Source organism: Armigeres subalbatus, chromosome 2, assembly GCF_024139115.2.
Source record: "Armigeres subalbatus isolate Guangzhou_Male chromosome 2, GZ_Asu_2, whole genome shotgun sequence".
NCBI lineage: Eukaryota > Metazoa > Arthropoda > Insecta > Diptera > Culicidae > Armigeres > Armigeres subalbatus.
In genome coordinates this window covers 270217027-270231692 of record NC_085140.1, presented here as the reverse complement: position 1 = coordinate 270231692, position 14666 = coordinate 270217027, and the positions used below count along the sequence as shown (strand labels likewise).

General features: G+C 43.6%; 1 protein-coding gene across 6 annotated transcripts in view; it reads left to right on the top strand.

Moving 5' to 3' along the window:
* Positions 1-14666, top strand: part of LOC134212215 (cGMP-dependent protein kinase, isozyme 2 forms cD4/T1/T3A/T3B-like) — a 617973-nt gene that overhangs the window by 346974 nt on the left and 256333 nt on the right. The window lies entirely within an intron of this gene.

Below are 14666 nucleotides of genomic sequence, written 5' to 3'. Positions count from 1 at the left end.
TGACGTAGGATTTTTTTTTCTTCTATGGCGAAATCAAAATCTAGCGAAATTTTGACTTGACTGAGCCAAACATTGGAGATTGTGGTTATGTTCGTTTCAGATCTTATATGGATAAGTATTGTTATTATTTGAGGAAAACATAAAAATAAACTTAGTTTGAGTTTTATATTCTTTGTAACAAATGTGTTCACATTATATTTCTAGTGGAAAATTAGTAGGAATTCAACTAAAAAGCACTCGCTACGAAATTTCACGAAATTCAGCAGCTGATTGGAGCAGGAATGCATGTAAACCATCGTAAAGTTATGTAGAGTCTCGCGCATTTGTACATGAGGGCGCAGCATGGAAAGAGAAATTAGAAGAGCGGGAAATGTTTGACAGCCTGCAAAATAATTTTGTTTATGGGAGTGATTTCAAAATATCCCTCTACTCGCTTGAGCGCAGAAAAGCGGCTCAATCCGCAGCACCCAGGTACACACCAGATTTTATCTCTGGCTGACACACGCTTTTCTTTTCTATTTCGTTCAATCGTTGTGATAATATTCCATGATTCAAAGCATCCTGAAGTTCAAATCGCTAAAACAAAAGCATCCGTCATCCACCAGATGGCTACCGCTTGAATCAGTAGGGGAAGGTGGGGAGACTTGATCACCCCCTGTTTTATCGAGAACTAAACTGCCGCTAACCGCAAGTCAGACTTATCTGTATATGGCGCCCATATCCAGATAAGTCTGACTTGCTATTAGCGGCAGTAAAGCAGTATTGTTCTAGCGTATTTTTAGTATAGATCCTCTAGACAGGCCTTTATGTTGTGAGTTTTTTTCGGATTGACAACCTCATTTATTCTGCAGGGCGGTTTGTATGTTTTGACCTTCCTAAAGATTTTTTTATTGGCCACGCAAAATTTGAACAACTTTTCATGATTATGATCAAATGCTTTCGTGTTTTCACAGCACAAAGCCATAAATATGCTTAATGATCTGTACTGATGAAAATGTCAACACTCCATCAAAGTTTTAGAATATTTGGATTTGAAGTTATTGCCTCAATATGAGGACACTTGATCCCCCATTAGTTATCCATACAAAAATTTGGCGAAAAAATTCAATAAAATATAAATCTGTTCTCAGGTTTCTAATTTTTTGTAGATTTGACAGATTTGATGAAGGGTTGGTAGGAAAAAAATATTGATTGCGTAGATGTCATAGAAAGGGGATCAAGTCTCCCCAAATTTTAAAATTGCATTTGCTGTCGAATTCAATAACAAAAATCGATCGTGTATAAGCACAGCAATTCAAAAATTCCGCGTATTTTGAAAGAAAAATATTTAAAAAATCTGAGGACACCTTTACAATTCTATCAAAGCAAGTTCTTGGAGAGGGATCAATTTCCCCCGAATATTTTAAAAGTCAATTTCCAAAAAATCGATTATGTATCAATAACAACAATATTTTAAGGACTGTCATACATCAGTAAAGTTAAATACTATATTTCTTAGAGAGTCTGTGTGGAAATCGCGTATGTTTATTTATTTTTGGCTGTGATACATCGGAAATCAGAAAAGGGGATCAAGTCTCCCCAGTCTCCCCTAGTCAAAAAGAATATTGAACGGTTTTCGAAGCTAATCATGTTCTTTACGTTCCAATCGAACTGCGACAATAATTCAACTGCCCAGCGCATCCTTCATCACCTCAACGATCCCATGACAACGCCTTTACTCCACTTTTTGCAATACGTCCTACCAAAAGATATTTTAGTTACTAGATAAAGATTGTCGCTTCGGTTCCCTTTGTTCTGCTGTCCGGAACATGTTGGGTACCAAGCTGTCAAATCGTATGGATTTTCCTTCTTTGACATTTAGTTCCCCTATCCTCGCCAGCAAAAGATGTTCCGGACAGCGACGACAGCGACAATCTTTATCTGGTAACTAAAATATCTTTTGTCCTACCGCATGGGAACAAAGTCAATCGTATCTTCCGATCGGAAAGCCCTGAGTTTATGAACATGTACAGTGAAATCAATTCACTTTTGCTGATTCTCTTTTCCAGCATCTGTAAAGACAACTTTCTTAAAAATATTAAAGACAACTGTTTTTCAAATTTCAAACAACTTCTCCGCTAAAAAACGAAGATCTATGTAAGGGTAGCGGCAGAGAACCTGGCCGGATTTCTGTATAAACCGCTGAAAGAAACTTTCTATTCGATCTATGTGGAGCTGGTGAAACAAATAACCAAACGCTTTAACTTGAATGCTCAAGTACTTCAAACAGCTTGGTTCATCCATCCAAAAGATTTGGAGGTCTAGTCTTAGTTCGAGCCAGAAGGATTTTCCAAAGGTTCCAAGAGCGGAGATGAGTAAATAAATGGAGAACGAGTTTCGGGAGCTCATGGAGGTATAATACTTTGCTTTGGTTCACCATGATTTGCAATAAATGGGAAGGTACAAAAATACCCCAAAACTCACAAACTCGTTTAAAAATACACACTCCCCAACAAACATTGGAAGCTAATTGAGCACTTATTCATCCAAAAGTAGTCTTCTTCAGCTGGAAAACTAACTTATTTAGCTTGAGTTATTTGTTGAGTCATTCTCGCACTCATTAAAAAGATTCAAAAACATTTGAACCATTTGTTTGAGAAACTGCATATATCAATTTGCACAATTCCGAAAAAAGCTGTTCTTGAACAAAGCGGCACCGAATCGTTTGATTTCTTCGATACAAATCAATGGTCTTTTTCTTTCTGCAAAAGCATTCTGTGGCACTTACAGTTCGAAAACTGCAAGCAGTACTGCATAATTACGAAAAAAAAAAATCATACCTCAAAAAATGTTTTCCTATTTTTTGTCAGAATTTGTATTTTTGGACGAGGATCAGAATATATAAAAAAAACTCATTTTGGCTAAAAATGTCACTTATGCAGTTTCCCAAACAAACGGTTCATTTGTATATTGCTAAAAAAAAGTAAGTATTTTAGCTCTTAAGGTCACTCCTCACGGAATCTATGTTTCAAAGTGCTCGCGTTTTCGGGGGCACACCACTCGATACGGAAGCAACGCATAACTGTCATTTTTATTATTTCACGCATGCTGCGACGCAGCAAAGCTAAATCAACAAAAATGACAGTTGTGCGCCGCCCCCGTATCAAGTAGTGTGCCCCCGAAAACGCGAGCACTTTGAAACTTGGATTCCGTGAGGAGTGACCATAAGTATTCAAATTTAAGGCTGGAACATAGAGCCTGGAGCACAAAGCAACCATTCGCTAATTAGCCCGTTGAATTTGACAGTTGACTCACGGGAAATGGCGAATGGATGACATACGCTTCAGCTTCAACTACATCAAGATTTTTTGCTCACAAATAAAAATGGAAAAAATTTCTACGCCTGAAAAGGAAAGTGAGGTTATAAAAAAACACTGGCTGGGACCGACGTCATCTTGTGACAGCTGCTGTGTGACTCTCGTGTCCGCTCTCCTTGATGTCTTGATTGAACTGAGGATTAGAGTCCAGCCCGTCAGTTGCACGATTTTGATGTCTGTGCTTGAGATGCACGTACGGGATTAGTTGGCTCACTGATTTTAAACAATGCTGGCCGAAATTCAATTTTTAATAGTTTAGCGCGTTCAACCCATCATTTCAGGGGGGTCGCGTATCGTAGTTGGCTACACGTTCACCTTATAAGCGGACGGTCATGGGTTCGATTCACAGCCCCTCCACCAAATCCTCGTCAGTCACCGGATGGGCAGCCCATGTGGTAGCGTATTGGGGAACGCACCTTATCGTAACGGCTGCCTGATGACGACTGACAACTTGTTCTTCTCGGAGGCATTTCTCCAACGTACCCGGATAAATGGCAACCGAACAATGCAACGATCATTGGGATGCACGACAAGGACAAACGGACACAATAGACCCACGACTATATGGACTAGCAACGAGAACAATAATGAGTAATATAAATCTAAAAATAGATTCTGTGTGGATTCTGTACAGCAGAATATTACAGTAGATCTTGGCACAGTAGCGGTTAAGTAACACAGAGTGCCTGTCAAATAAAGAAAGGAATAAAAAAAAACAATATTTTCAAAATCTTAAAGAGTTCGTCGATCGTTCGATACTCATTAATTTATTTAGTCTACATCTAAACAGATAATACTTAATCAACAATTCGTCGCCACAATACACGGTTCAAGGCCGCATCTCTCCATCCTCGAATACGCCACACGCTCACCAAGTCGTTTTGCAATTGGTCTGCCCATCTCGCTCGGTCCTAAGCACCCGTCTCTCGAATACTCCGAATGCTTGCAAGTCCTCCTCGAGCATTGTCCATGTTTCATATCCGTAGAGGACAACCGGTCTTATTAACGTAGAGGACAACCGGTCTTGTACATGACACATTTGGTGCGGTGGCGAATTTTTTTTTGACCGCAGTTTCTTCTGGACCCCGTACTAGGCCCGACTTCCACAGATGATGCGCCTTCGTATTTTACAACTAACATTGACATCAGCCGTTAACAAGGATCCGAGGTAGACAAATTCCTCGACCACCTCGAAGGTATCCCCGTCTATCGTAACACTGCTTCCCAGGCGGGCCCTGTCGCGCTCGGTTCCGTCCACAAGCATGTACTTTGTCTTTGACGCATTCACCACCAGTCCAACTTTTGTTGCTTCACGTTTCAGGTGGGTGTACAGTTCTGCCACCTTTGCAAATGTTCGGCCGACAATGTCCATGTCATCCGCGAAACAAATAAATTCACTGGATCTGTTGAAAATCGTACCCCGGCTGTTGCACTCGGCTCTCCACATGACACCTTCTAGCGCAATGTTGAACAACAGACACGAAAGTCCATCACCTTGCCTTAGTCCCCGGCGCTATTCGAATGAACTGGAGTGTTCGCCCGAAATCTTCACACAGTTTTGCACACCATCCATCGTTGCTTTGATCAGTCTGGGAAGCTTCCCATGGAAGCTGTTCTCGTCTATAATTTTCCACAACTCTACGCGGTCTATACTGTCGTATGCCGCTTTGAAATCAACGAACAAATGGTGCGTTGATACCTGGCATTTTTGAAGGATTTGCCGTACAGTAAAGATCTGGTCCGTTGTCAAGCGGCCGTCAACGAAGCCGGCTTCATAACTTCTCACGAGCTTATTCACTACGGGTAACATACGACGGAAGATGATCTGGGATATCGCTTTGCATGCGGCACTAAGAATGGTGATCGCTCGAAAGTTCTCACACTCCAGCTTGTCGCCTTTCTTGTAGATGGGGCATATAACCCTTTCTTCCACTCCTCCGGTAGCTGTTTCCCAAATTCTGACTATTAGTTTGTGCAGGCAAGTGTCCAGCTTTTCCGGGCCCATCTTGATGAGCTCTTCAGCTGTTGGATGGCATCCTTAACTTCCCTCAAGGTGGGGGCTGGTTGCCTTCCATCGCCCGCTGAACTAACCATCACCATCACCAGATAGTGGTCAGAGTCGAGGTTAGCGCCACGATATGTCTTGACGTCGATAATGTCGGAGAAGTTCCGTCCATCAATCAGAACGTGGTCGATTTGTGATATTGTCTGCAGTGGTGATCTCCAGTTGTACCGATACGAGAGGCTGTGTTGGAAGTCGGTCTAAACTCCTCCTCTTGGCCAACCTGAGCGTTCAAATCTCCTATGATGATTTTCACGTCGTAGCTTGGGCAGCTGTCGTACTCACGTTCCAGCTGCGCGTAGAATGCGTCCTTATCATCATCAGTGCTTCCGGAGTGTGGCACATTCTTTCATTGATCGGCCACCATCCGATCACGCGCCTTTGCATATCGCCCATCACTATGAAAGCTGTTCCCAGCTCGTGTGTGTTGCCGCAGCTCTGGTAGATGGTATGATTACCTCTAAACGTTCGCACCATTGATCCCTTCCAACAAACCTCCTGCAGCGCTACGATGCCGAATCCACGGTCCTTGAGCACATCGACGAGTATGCGTGTGCTCCCGATGAAGTTGAAAGGTTTGCAGTTCCACGAACCGAGTTTCCAATAGCTAGTCCCTTTTCGTCGCAGTGGTCTTTCCAGTGGTTCCGGTCCGTACTGTCTTGTTGATTGTTCGTTGCTTATGTTTTTTTAAAGGCTGACTTGCAGGGCCTGACACCAAACCTCCTAAATTTCCGGAGGACCATTCCTACTTATTCCCGGTGAACCATGGTGCACAGTTTCACTTAGAGTCCCCCGCTGGCACTTGGATGATAATCAGCCGCCCCTAACATGGAGAACAGACGCTGTTGTGGGCCGATCCTGACATGGAGAACAGGCGCTCAGTAAGATTTGGACCTCCGGAGAGGAGCAAACCCTCCCTTCCCTGTCAGCATATGACCATAGTTCTCACCGGGGTTGGTCACCCGATCTTCCCTAAGGTTGCTAGTATCCCGGCCAGCACCACGGGGAGGTAGGGATAGGAGTTGCTGGGTAAGAGACTAAGGAGCGCGAGATGGGGTCTATTTTATTCCTTCAGGTACGCAAAGTACTAATGGCTTCACCCAGCATTTGCCGTGGCATCGATCGATACAAAATCCCCAAAATTTACTTTTCTTGGAATACCGTCATGAGGGCGGGGAGGCATTGAGTTCAGGGAGTGAGATTGGGTCATCGGTCTCACAGATTGTATGGAGATCGAATGGCAAAACCGATTCAATTTTTTTTTCAATTTTGATTTTGATTTAATTTAGTTTCCATTCATTATTTAACATGTCTATGATCATATGATGACTTAATCATAAAGGTGGCCTACCCTTCACTAAACTATCGAAGGATCTACTAATTCAAGTTTATATGTATCCGGTTTGAAGACCAGTGGTCGACCAATTAACTAATTTGTATTCGATGAAATCGGTGTTTGAATTAAATAAATGCTATCCATAATACGGTTTTCATTTCCATATCAATTATCTGCAAATTTTAGTGATTGTATATAAATGTCGCTGCTCGCTGTTTGAACACACTAAACTACTTAAATATTCCAATAAGTCACTTTGGTCACGGAAGGCACCTAAATTTGTAAAACACATTGCAACAACACAATGGTGCTAAAAATTCGCTTGAACAATACAGCAATCGATGCATTCAATAATCAGTTCCGTTTCAAAGACTTTCTTGCATAATTCATTCTGTATCACCAGGCAAGATCTATGTTGTATGCATTGTGCCGTAATTCCACAACTGAGCTTAATGGCATCGCATGATTTACAATAAACAGGTATACAGCTACTCGATTCATTTACCAAGCGCCAGACTAACATCTTCGATGCAGCCAAATACCGCCGTGCATTCGAAGAAGCTATCGTAGGTGCACTACCCGGCTCACCATCACTAGATATGATGTTCGTAGGCAGTAGTGGCAGCACTTATGTTTCGTTCGGTACATGTTTTCAGTTCATAGTTGAATGAAAAAACAGCCGCCGTCGTCACTGGCGGTGATCAAAGAAGGTTGAATTGAAATTGAAAACACATACACAGTTCCGAAAGAACAAGCCGATGCAAATTATTGCGGAACTCTGGCGGCATATTTGCACATTCAACATAAAACCTACGAGGAATCGATCGTGACATAGTTTGAGCCCGTCGTTGGCGCTTAGTGGCCGAGTGCTAATAAAATGGATTTTTGAATTATGGAATTATTTGTTTTTAATCTTTTCTACAAGGCGCCACTATATCTATTTTACGAAATAGTTCATTAAGTTTGTTATCCCCTATCAACCTACTTAGCAAACGTGTTCGATTGGCAATTCGGAGAAGGTTCGATTAAAAGTTCTATCATGGTGTGAAGTTTTCTTGACATCCAATATAATAAATTACACGTTTGCATGGAACTGTGATGAAAACAACCACCGATCACTGTATGTCACCGCCCCAATACTATGTTACCACTTCTTATACCACCTTTTCGGCCCCAGAATGAACCGCGCTAATGCCAAGGCTTCTATCAGCATCAATGTTTAGCCCCGCAGCAAACCGTAGCCGCAGATTCTGCTCCACAGCGAATTAGCACCTCGTACTTTGTTGCTTTGTGACGAGAACCGAACGCTCGCCTCCCACAGTACCATTCACTTTTGATTTCGATGGTTCAGTTTTATCTCCCATCGGAAAACGCTCATTCAGCGCGTGCGTGTTTCATGCTTGATTGGTATCCTATGCTTATGCTGAACCCTATGAGGCTCCGAAGCGAGTGCAATCCAATCGTCGGTGCTATCTGTCTGGGTTTTGTTTCGGACAGAGAACGCACGCGCGCGCGCACAGATTTGCAGAACTTGTGGACTGTTTGAAGGTTATCAAGTGACCGCAAAGCGCGCATAAATTCAACTTCGTTCATTGTTGATACAGGGTGGTATGTGGCTACGGCCCATGGCTAAATGTCCCCCGAAGATCGAAGGCCTGCGCTGTGGATGCAGTACCTTAAAAGTGAAAACAATGACCAGCTACAACAGCTGAAATGGTGTTGGATTGCAGGGCCCTGTCGCTGAGTACAGAAGCCAAACAGGGTTCGTCGCTTGACTGCATGTAAGTCACTACTAACTAGTGACTGAAATGGGTGGACTGCGTACCAACACCGACGATGTTCGCCGTTCGGATCGAAATAAAAATTGATTTTCATTATTTCTCTCTTGCTCTTGTACCGGGGTTTGAAGGACGACACCTTCATTTTGCTTTGCATGTCGATTGAGAACAATTGGACTAGAATTTGTGCCGAAGCCGGTTTGCTGTTCAGGCCTGTAGTAAAAGATCGTTGGAATCGATTTGGATTGGCATAGTGAGAGCGTTCGGCAAGGTTGCAGGAAATGATGGAGTGCAAAACCAGCTTGGCAGATGGCTGTGATAGGTTTGATGATGGGATATTCGAATTCGGATTGAAAAAAAGTTAATCGGATAGCTTCCTTGAGGAGAAGAAAAAAAACTAAAACTAATCGAATTAAAAATTGGACAGTAGAAAAACAAATATAACAATGTCTTAATCATGTTATAATTTGTGCATAAAATACATTTTCATGAGCTAATTGCTGATTTGTTTTCTAAGCGATAATAACCTTGGAGCAATTTCATGGGCAGTATTGAATCAATCTTGATTTGAATTGATAAATTTCCTCTCAAGCACCTCAAGCTATAAGTTGTCAATTCCATATTTCAAACATTATTATTTTAAACATTAAATACATTTCAATAACTAACTAGAACTATCAATTGCATATGTTTTGGAGAAATACATAAATATGGATGCCGTTTTTGAGCGCTTCACATGTTCACTAGACTCTGGTGCAGACGTTACCGAATACATACAACTAATAAGGCATAAAATAGGGTGACGCGAAGATTTCTGTACATACATTAGTCTTTCTGTTCATACACGTTGCAGTTCACCTAAACTCTCTTAGGGTTGTGTTTTCAACCACAAGCGGCTGTCACGACAAAATCAAATTGTGCCTAAGCCTAACAAACAACTAGCGAAAAAGCAGCAAGATAACCGAAGTCGGTATTGTCACTTCGCCAAAGTGACTTCAAGCCCAACATCAGCAGCAGGTTCGGCGGCACCATTTTCTCTTCACTATGACCAGAAGGGCAACTGAAAAAATAGTAGCTTCCTTCTTAGCTGGTGTTTCTGCCCTGGAATTCTAAATAATCAAACCTTTGTGAGATTTCATTGTTTCATTAACCGACTGCAAAACCACAGTTGTGACGATTTTTCGCTTAATTTGACGACGGCATAAATTGGAATTATTATACAAATATAGGGCAACTGTTTTGTTTTCCATCTTACTGAACATATATTCATCTCATCGAAAAACAAAGAAAGACAGCACCAATCTCCTCGCTTCTTTTTGCTAACACGCGTGCTCACTGCTGAAATAAATCACAAAAATAAGAAACAAACCAAATTCCTTTTCATTGCTTTGTTTTTGATGGAATGGAAATAGGAGCTATGGGATGAAGTGCCGAACCGTTCCCCTATATCATGTACTTATTATTTTAACAAACATGATCTCGAAAGGAAAGGCTTTCATGAGCATTTGTCAACGTTGATTGTTTATTCATTGTAAAACATGGGTAACCAAAAAAACTTTGTTTTTTTTAATGATTGATATAAAAGTAACAAAAATAAATTTATTAATGAAAATTCAATTATAAAATTAAAAACCCTGAATAATCCACCTAGCGGTGTTGGTGCCTTTCTCACGTAAAAAAAATATTGAAAAATATGAGTGAGTGTTTTTTAGCGTGTTTTCGGCATAGAAAATAGTATTTTAGCCATAACTTCTGAGCCCATAGGCAAATTTGGCAAATTTTCAATAGCAAACAATGGGACAGGATTCTCAGTCGAATGAAACTTGTTGCGAGTAATTCGGCCAATGCTAAGTTCCAAAAAGTGTCTACAAAATGTTGTACACATACACACATACACACACACACACACATACATACATACACACAAACAGACATTGTCCCTTACCGCGTCATGCTGGGCTCTGGCGTGGTGGACCTCTTTTCCCGAGCAACTCGTGGGACCAAAATGGAAAACCAAGTCAATTCTTCAATTAGTGGTAGTAGTGTAGGCGACAACCCCTTCGCAAGAGGTGGGTTGTTCAGGTCTTCGCATAGGAGGCCAGAGGCAATAGTCGGCAGCTCAGTGCGCAGCGCCAGCGTGGGTCACTCAACCTTCCTCTCGGCTAACGGCTTGTGGAGGCGATGAACCGCAAACGCGATGGGCTTTCGGCCTTCGAGGTGGCGACGGAACAGCTGGACGCCATCATCGACTTTGCGTCATCGAAGCATAATATCAGCAAGGACCTCAAGAGGAGCTTGCAGAAACTTCGAAAGTTGATGCTGGACGCCAAGCTGGAGAGGGCGGTCGGGACGGCCAAGTGTAAACCCGTGAAATCGGTGGAGTCGAGGTCTACCCAGACTGAGGCCCAAGGATTCGCGGACTCGGGCAAGGTCGAATCGACCGAAGGCGTGCCAGCGAAGACAGTGGTGCCAAAGTCTACCCAGACTGAGGCTCAAGTATTTGCGGGTACGTCGGGGTGACTGCTCCAACGGAGCAGACACAAAAACAGGGAGACAGTCTCCAGGATGAGCTCCCTGGGGCCGCTCCAAAACGCAGAGGGTTACTACCTCGAACAAGGGTAGTGGGGCTGGGAAGCTGAACCCCGGTCAGGTACCTCCAAAACCGGGGGAGGAAGGAACTGGAAAGGTCCGTCCACTCAGGAAAGACGGTGATAAGGGGTTACGGCAGGCTGAAAGTTCTCAGCCGCACCAGACCAGGGAAATAGAGGGGGGTGACGCCTCCTGGACCCTGGTCAAGAACAAGAGGAAACCGAAGACGTCAAGGGCCGAAAAGAAGGCCCAGGCGAATGAGGGTAGCAAGAAGTTTAGGGTAGGCGCCAATCGCTCCAGGGGCGATGCCCTAGTCATCACGGCGGACGAGGCTAAGTACTCGGATGTTTTGAAGGCGATGAGGAGTGACGTCAAGCTCGGTGAACTCGGCGCCGACGTACGTCGAATTAGACGTACCCGGATGGGCGAGATGATACTCGAGCTGAAGCGGGGCGTCTCGCAAAAGGGCGCCGCCTACAAGAAGTTGGCGGAGGAGGTCCTAGGCGAGACGGTCAAGGTGAGGGCACTCACGACGGTGGTGAATCTAAGGGTTAAAGACCTGGACGAGATCACTGAAGTCGAAGAGCTCGTCACGGTACTGCGGCGACAGTGTGAAGTGGAGACGACCACCGCAGCCGTTCGGCTACGGAAAGGTCCGGCAGGGACGCAGGTAGCATTGGTTCGGCTATCTGCAGCGAACGCCTCCAAGGTAGTCAAGTTAGGGAGCGTCAAGGTGGGATGGTCCCCTAGCAGCACACATATTCCACATAGGGTACTGCAACTCATATGTGACCGAAATCAGTCACAATCAAGTTGCTGCAACCATTTTTGTCTGACTTGTGCTGCTCGGGTCGGTATGCCCTGTGCGCATATACGAGCAACCCGAAGTTTGCTTCAAGTGCCTGGAACCGGGGCACAAGCAATGGGACTGCAAAGGCCCTGACAGAAGCAATCTCTGCCGACGCTGCGGTATGAAGGGACATGAGGCACAATGCTGCACGAACCCTCCCAATTGTTTGATTTGTTCCAGCAAAGCTGTGAACAGCAAGCACCCCATGGAGGGTTCGATGTGCCCGGCGTTTAAGCGTGCTGCAAAATCAAAGTGCAGGTAACGCAGCTGGCTTGCTCGGCCTCGCCCGAGTGTTTGGTGTGCGCAGGTTTAGAGGAAACGGCGGAACACGTGTTGTTCGTGTGCTCACGTTTTCGCGCAATGCGTGACCACATGCTTGCCACATGTGGTCTGGACACTACCCCGGACAACCTAGTTCGGAGGAAGTGTAAAGATGAAGTTGGCTGGAATGCCGTTTTATCGGCTATCGCCCAAATCGTCTTGGAGCTACACAGAAGGTGGCGCGTGGACTCAAAGATGGCTAGTTCAGGCGCAAATAAAAGGTGGTCCAAGGGATCGGAGTCGGCTTCATGGGTCATACCGGTGGTCATGCTCTGTGGTCGAACTCGATCCTTTTATCGAACAAGTGGCCGCGCGAAGAACAACATGGTATCGTCGCTTTCGCGGCGTCGGTCAACCGGGCGGGTTCTGAGCCGGAGGACGGAAAGGGGTCCTCGTCAAGGCTGAGGCAGGTGTAGGCCTCGCGTCGGCAAGTCCCTCTGTGTGCTGGCGAATAGGCCCTATCGCAAAAAGGTCAATTTGGGGTGCACGCGGCATCATCATTCTTGATACCAGTCGTGCAGAGGGAAGCAGGCGCGAAGTCGACCTTCCCACCTTCCGAGGACATAGGGCGTGGTAAGGCCACCTGGAAAGCCGGCAACGCGCTGGCACGATACCATGGTGTTCTTCTAAAAAAGCGAGTTACGATGTTCGGTGCTGCAAGGACACGCAGCTAACCTCGAGGGTGCGTTGTGCACTGGCCCCCCTTTGAAGCATTACTTTCTGGTTGTACCGAAGGGACTATGGGCTTGGCGGCAATGGAAACGGTTTAGCGGGTCGGGAATGTAGTCCTGCCTCTCTCGGTGATCCCTAACCCCGCACTTCCTGGTCAACCCAGGATGTCTGTTGAGCAGATTCCCCCTCCATTGTTTAGGAAGAAAAAAAACCCACAAACAGACATCACCTCAATTCGACGAGCTGAGTCGATTGGTATATAACACTATGGGTCTCCGAGCCTTCTATCAAAAGTTTGGTTCTGGAGTGATCATATAGCCTTTACGTATACTTAGTATACGAGAAAGGCAAAAATCAATAAATAAAAAAATAATAATTATTAATCTTGCTCAGCATGATTTTTTTAGATTGTCCATTGATAGTAAACAAAGCTGATATTAGCAGAAAGGTGAAGTTTGGAATTTAAATCATTCTTCATACGTGTCAAATTATTTTTGCTTGATTGGTCTTTGCACGTAAAAAAAGCAATCTCGAATTCATGAAACAGCAAAAATACACCGTGATCAAATCACGGATTCAGAACACTACTCACGTTTTCCAGAATGCTCCAGAAAACGTGACTGTTGTTCCCGAAACCGTGACTCCAAATACACCATGATCTTGTTGGGTTACGAATTCATAAACGCTTTTTCTTTGCGTGTGTGACGGTGGAAACAAAATATGGTATGAGCGGAGTTTCGACTAGATTACTCCTGCGGATCATAACTTCATTTTAGATTATTAAGTGATAATATTAGCGAGCGACTTTGCGAAAATTTGACAACGATTACCTAATGTATGTATTACGAAATTGACTCCCATTTTTTTACTACCTAAAATTATATTAACATATACGATTTTCTATTTATTTGTAGTATTGTGTTGCTTTTGGGAACCGTTGCTCGTTACTTCATAGATATTTTATGAGCTCTGGAAGAATATTGAAATTTGAAGGAGTGTTTACGATTACGGTTACGGAATGGTGAGTTGAGTAGAGTTTTGAGTGAGAGTTTTCATCGATCTTCCTTCTTCCCTTTTTTCCTTCCTTTATTCTCTCTTCTCCATTCTTCCTACTTCCTTCTTCTTTCTCACTTCTTCCTTCTACCTTTTTTGTTCATCCTTTTTCCTTCTTTCTTTCTTCGCCCTTCTCGTTACTCACTTCCAATTTCTTACTTTCCACTTCTCATTTCTCGCTTCTTTCTTCTAATTTCTTATTTCCAACTTCTTGTTTCTAACTTTTTACTACTCACTACTCACTCTCTTCTCTCGTTTCTTCCATCCTCCTACTTCCTTGTTCTATCTCCCTTCATCCTTTTTCTTGCAACCTTCTTCGTTCATCATTTTTCCTTCTTCCTCTTTCTTTCTTTCTTCGTCCTTCTCGTTTCTCCCTTCTCATTTCTTACTTTTCACTTTTTACTTCTCACTACTCACTTCTGACTTCTCATTCTCATTTCTCTCTACTTCACATTTCCCACTTCTCAGTTATCAGTTCTCATTTTCACTTCTCACTTTTCACTTCTCACTTTCCATTTCTCACTTCTTACTTCCCACTCACTCGCTTCTTGTTTTTTATACTTCACATTTCATATTTCTCACTTCTCATTTTTACTTCTCATGCCTCACTTTTCATTTCTCGTTTCTCATGGTTATTTCGCTGCACGGC